The sequence below is a fragment of the Rhinatrema bivittatum genome, chromosome 8, assembly GCF_901001135.1.
Source record: "Rhinatrema bivittatum chromosome 8, aRhiBiv1.1, whole genome shotgun sequence".
NCBI classification, from domain to species: domain Eukaryota; kingdom Metazoa; phylum Chordata; class Amphibia; order Gymnophiona; family Rhinatrematidae; genus Rhinatrema; species Rhinatrema bivittatum.
The window spans coordinates 122,830,758-122,836,871 of record NC_042622.1 but is presented as its reverse complement, the minus strand read 5'-3'; positions in this window follow the sequence as shown (position 1 = coordinate 122,836,871).

Genomic DNA, 6,114 nt, shown 5'->3' with positions numbered 1-6,114 from the left:
ACGGTAACAATTTAACATAATAAACTAGGTGTGTAAGTTAAACCTGATTGTTAGGAACAAATTGGGCAGTTTGATTTTAACATTAATGTGCTTATGTAGGTTACTAAAAACTTCTAGCTTGGTGCATCCTTATCGCTCAACTATTTTTCTCTTTTTCTTTATCTTTATAAAATGCTTGTTTAAAAAGCCAGGTTTTCAGATTAGTTTTGAATAATTTCAGATTTGTCTGTAGTCTTCTTTCGAGTGGCATGGTATTCCCAGAGTACAGGACCAGCCAGTGACAGTGCTCTTTCCCTTACTTGCGTGAGATTGCTGATTTGTGAGATGTGGGTAATAGCAATATTAAATATTACATTTTCCACCAAATTATAAATAAATTAATCCATGCAAACATGCATATAATAATTACATTTTATTATATTTATTATTACAAATTAGAATAGTCTTAAAGTATACAGACACATTCATAAATTATCTCCATATATCATAAAATCAGTTTTCATAATAGCTGTTTATAAATCAATAACCCACATTTACCCATCATTCATACACACTCATTCATTCAACAACCCCATATTAAAACCACATAGTATTCCCCAAAAGACAATACTATATCCCCATACCTAATTCCCACCACTTATCCAAACCCCCAGTGTATGCCAAAACCCCAACAAAGGCCCTTGTTTCACCCTTCACGGGTTTCCTCAGGGGGAATCTTAAAAGGCTCTTGCGCCAGCACTGATCTAATGGTGTCGTCTGATATTCACACCGACAGCTGCTTGTTCCAGGTTATGCGTCGTTCAAACATCCTTCTCAGGAATTTTCACACGATGCAATACATTCTTCAAGCCAAGTTCCATCCGTCACATCCTTTATCTCATCTCACCTGAGTACCTTATAATATCACATACACCTTCAATTTGCCAGTTTGTGATAACTTGTATTGAAAGCATTAAATTTCAGTAGTCTCATCTGGGAGAGTTAGTGTTGTATAGTTCTGCGATGCAAATTGAACGTGTGTGATATTACAAGGTACTCAGGTGAGATGAGATAAAGGATGTGACGTATGGAGCTCGACTTGAAGAATGTATTGCATCGTGTGAAAATTCCTGAGAAGGATGTTTGAACAACGCATAATCTGGAACAAGCAGCTGTCAGTGTGAATATCAGACGACACCATTAAGGCTCTTGCGCCAGCACTGATCTAAGACACCCCCTGAGGAAGCCCGTGGAGGGTGGGCAGAGCTGATGGCTGTTGAGGCAAGTTGGCGGCATAGAAAGGTCACACAGCATTGTTGTCCTGATTGTTTCTCTGTGTACCTTTCTTCCTGCTCGGAATGCTTTCTAAGTGTAAGGACACGGTTCGGGTCTTCTCTCCAGACCCCCTTCCTCCATCTGAGCAATAAGTCATCACCCACTACATGACCATCAGCAGAGGTTTTGAAAGCTGAGGACCCTGATGTGTATTGCAGCAAGGGAGTACCATGATCACCGGCAGAAGAGGCATCCCTTAGGCTAGACGTTCGCCCCCCTCCAGTGCATCGAGACACTTAGGAAAGTGTTTCCACGTTGCACAGCGATGATGCACTGGCTGCATTCACTGTGGAGGGGGCACCTGCTTGAGTTTCATTCTGGACTGGCCCTGCCTTCCTTGCTTGAGAGAAATGGTTAATCGATTGTTTGGGCCATTGGAGCCATATCCATGGCAGGCCCATTGAATTTGGGACCAATGATGGATCTACCCTATCTAGTTTACCACGGGAGGCTGTGGTTGCTGAAAGTGAGGAGTCCTTTTTTATTCCACCTCATCCTGAGGCGGTGGCTCTGTGGGACTTTATGGCTGGATTCGGGAACTCTTTAAAGCTGCTCAAAGATGGATCTGTTCTCCTTAAATTGCCATAAAAAAGCTTTGGATTTACAGGAACAAGTTAATTCTACTATTTCTAAAGTTTCTAAGGTGGAAGATACAATTAAAACTATTCAGGAGTTTAATGTTACCATAAAAGATCGAACTGCTCTCTCTAGGCATATTGAATTTTTAGAAAATAATGTAAGACGTCTTAATTTGTGCTTTTTTAATTTCTCCAAAGTTACTGGGGAAATTCTTTTTCTAATGCTGAAGAGTTTCTTTCATGAAGTTATAGGTTTTGTGATTGAACAAATGCCATCAGTAAACTCATGTTATTAAAAAAAAAAAAAAACCAACTCCTGAGGTTGCTGTGAATGTTGAGATTAAGATCATTTGACCAATTTTCTTGAAAATTCTACACTGGAGGTTCTGGATAGGAGTACCTTATTGGAATGGTCTCATTTATTTCTACTATGGACTTAAATAGTGTGAGGCATAATTATTTTAGGAAGTTCCTTCATTGTTTTATGGTCAAACTGTGAAGAGTTTTCCCGATCTTGCTCAAGCTACTCAAGTGAGGAGGATAGGCTTTCTAACTTTTCGGCAGGAGATTATATCTTTAGGGTTTTCTTTTCTACTTTGCTACCCCTATAAATGTGTAATTAAAAGGGGTAATGAATGTTTCATTTTCTTTTTGCCTGAACAATCAAAATCCTTTGTAGAGGCCTGAAGACCACTCACCTCTTCCCCTGGGCCCCAAGTATCTTGGAGCTAAAAATATATCATCGCTGTTTTACAGCTATGTTACTGCCATTTCTTTGATTATTATCTCTGATTGTACTCCCTCCTTGTTTCTTTACCTCTTTCTTGTTATTCTTTTCTTACTGCTTGGATGTAGAAAACTATATTGTAATTGTTAATTTGAATTTATTTTTCCCTTATAAGTAGTTCTGTAATGTAGAAATCCATGTGTTTCTGGTACAAGCAATTTACTTTGTAATTTAAAAGTTTATAAATAAAGAATTACAAAAAAATTGAGCAGAACCAGGGGCAGAGTCAGGTCAGGAGAACAAAGTTAGGTGAAGAAATAGGAGGCCTAAATTTAGGGACCTCCGTTTTGGGCACCTGAAGTTTTGTGAAATTTCAGCCCAAAACAGACATCTAATTTTAGCTGAAAATTCTCCCAAGTTTAGACTCCTAAAACAGGCATCTAGGTCAAGCATGTAGCTTTCTTTGAATATCAACCATATAATTTATATAATTTGGCTAAAACTGGAACAAATTCAGAACTGAACAAACTACTTGAGTTGCAGCATTTTTGCAGATTTTTTGCCATGTTTTATTTATGGCATAATGATGATAGCAACTGCTGGAATTCAATGCAAATCTTAACTGAGGCACAAAATGCCAAATTCATTGCATGTGTAAAATATTTAAGGTTTTATTGGGAAGAAAGGGGGTTTGTAATTCTTTTCTCTTATTCTTAAATCTGGCCCATAATTTGACATTATGGCCCAGGCTACTGGAACTACTTTCCTGGTTCCAGCCTGTTTCCATGTCAAGCAAAAAACTTTTGGAGTGTTTCTAGTTTTCCTGTGGACAGAGAATGAAAACAGACTCACCAGTTGCTGATTATAAATTGTGTTACAACTGTAATTGGAGTTCCAGTTATAATTTGTGATTATAATCTGCCTTAAGACTGTCAAGAAAAGTCAAAATATCAAATGTTTAGAAATAAATACATTTTTAATATTTAAGCAGGATGCTATCTTATCTCTTTATATATTTTCTCTACTCTGGTAAATGTCAGTAGAAGAGTAAGATATCATGTTTTCCAAAATTTCTCTCTTAATAACATTCAGTTGCTAGTGAATAGTGATAGGTTGAGGGTTCCAGGACCAATGGCATGCTTTCATTTTCTTATTGAGGAGTTTTCACCCATACCAGTTTATGGATACATTTTTTTCCAGTTCTTTTTTACTTAGTCTGACCATTTTTGTTATTAAATAGTTTTTCTAGGAGTTCTCAATAACCTTTGTGAACCCCTTTCAGCCCCACGTTGGGTGCCATCTCTTATGTGTGGGCAAACACTGCATACTGATACTACATATATCAGTCACAGTGATAGCAAACTCCATTTCTCAAGTGCCACAAAAAGGTCTGATTTTTAGGGTAGTCAAAATATGCAAATCAGTCTGGCTTTTTGAATAAAATATATACAAACATTTCTCATGAATATTTATTATGCAAATGGTAAAGCATTTCTGGTACTCAAAGACAAGAGCTCTCCATCCCTTTCCTAAAATGGATGACTTCAATGAGAAGCCATGAGAGCTGACTTCTGTACCTTACTCCAAAGAGGCAGCCAAGGACTATGTTGCTGGCAAATAGTAAGGAAAATTCTACCACGAAAATCCCAGGAAGTATTTTTACACAAAAGGTTAGTGTCACCACTTCTATTTTATAGAACACTTCAGAATGTTGAGGGTTACAGGAAATTCTAAAAACATTTTAAATGCAAAAAAAAAAAAAAAGTCAAGGAGAAAATATCAAAGGAGCACAGGGGAGAATGTGAAAAGGTTTGTTCTTTTCTTTTCCTGTCCTCGGGCACCAGCTAAATGATGACTTTGTGTAATTAGAATGAACAGAGTGGCTGAGAAATCCCTGTATTCGCAATCACAGCATTTTCTCTTGCTTTTGTTTCACGGCTTTGCTCATCTGAAATTGATAAAAGCTTAGAACAAGCAGGTAAGTGGAAAGCTTAGGAGGGGGGGGGGGGTGATGTGAGTAGAAGAATAGTGGAGAGGGGGAGGGGAAGATTATAAGTAGAAGACCATAGGACTAGAATTTTAGCAGCTCATCATTTTATGAAGAAACCTGGACTCTGCACAAATCCTAATTACTTAAGCATTCCCAGGCCTCAGAATACAGAAATCAGGACAGAAGAGTGTACATGTTCAGTAGATGGTGGGAACTGCACTACTGTATAAATTGCACTGTCATACCAGAACCTCTCAACTGCACTAAATGACCTACCCCTCTCCCCAGACAACATTTAAAACTCAACTGAACAGATTTATTAAAATTTGCTTCTGTATTTTTGTCATTGAAAACACTGAAATATTCTCACTTAAAAATCTGGAACGGTTTTTGCACCATTGTGAAGCTTTGATATATCTGCCTGATTATCTTCTTGGGCCCTTCTCGATGATGTTCCTAGTGGTATGTTTGTGCGTGAATGTAGTTGTGTATGGGGGAAAGGGGGGGAGAGTACTGGCAGGGCATGGATAAAGGTATAAATGCAAAACAGGTATTCCACATACTGTAACTGCTCAATGGAAATAATTTAGCATTGTCTTGAAGAAAGCTGACCTCCATGATTTTCTCTTTAATCCCATCTGTTTCCCAGGTCCATTATGGTAATGGAGTCTGATACTGCAAAAATTGCTACACTGAAGTTATTTTAAAAGAACAGACACCTGCATCAGATCTTTTATGGGAGCAGCACCTGCCCTCTGGAGCTTCCTTCCAGAAGAGCTCTGATAAATACAATGACTACTCTTATTTTAGGAAGCAAATAAAAGTCTGGCTCTATCAAGCTTTTAATGCCCAATCCATTACTCAAAGATAATAAACTGACTACGAAAATTACAGGGCACCATTTCAAATACTGTAAACATCCTTTTACAAATGAATATATATATATCTTTGTTGCTGGATTATTTATTTTCTGAATTAGCTACTAGTATGCTGACCATAAGAACATAAGTAATGCCATGCTGGGTCAGGTCAAAGGTCCATCCAGCACAGCATCCTGTCTCCGACAACAGCCAGTCCAGGTCACAAATACCTGGCAGGATCCCAAAGAATAGGTCCAATCCTATAGAACCTGAACGCAATCTGCTTTGAAGTGCCTGAAAAAGCAGAATATAAATAAATATCTTGCTCATAACCAGAGTTAAGCAGTGGCTTTCCAAAATCTAGATGGCTAATAATGGTTTATGGGCTTTTCCATACTAAATTTGAAATCCACTTGTAGATGAAAAGTACAGTCTTCAATAGGCATGGAAGATCCTAATACCAACTGAAATCAAACTTTGCATGAAAGGGATGCCACTCATAATTTTAGGCTACTGTCCTTAATATTTTCACCGTTTAGCCTTTATATCATCATCATCCTGATTTCATGCATATATGTTTTTGAAAAAAAATTTGTTTATTTTTACCCAAATGCCACATAAAATGATTAAATATTTGGTAAAACA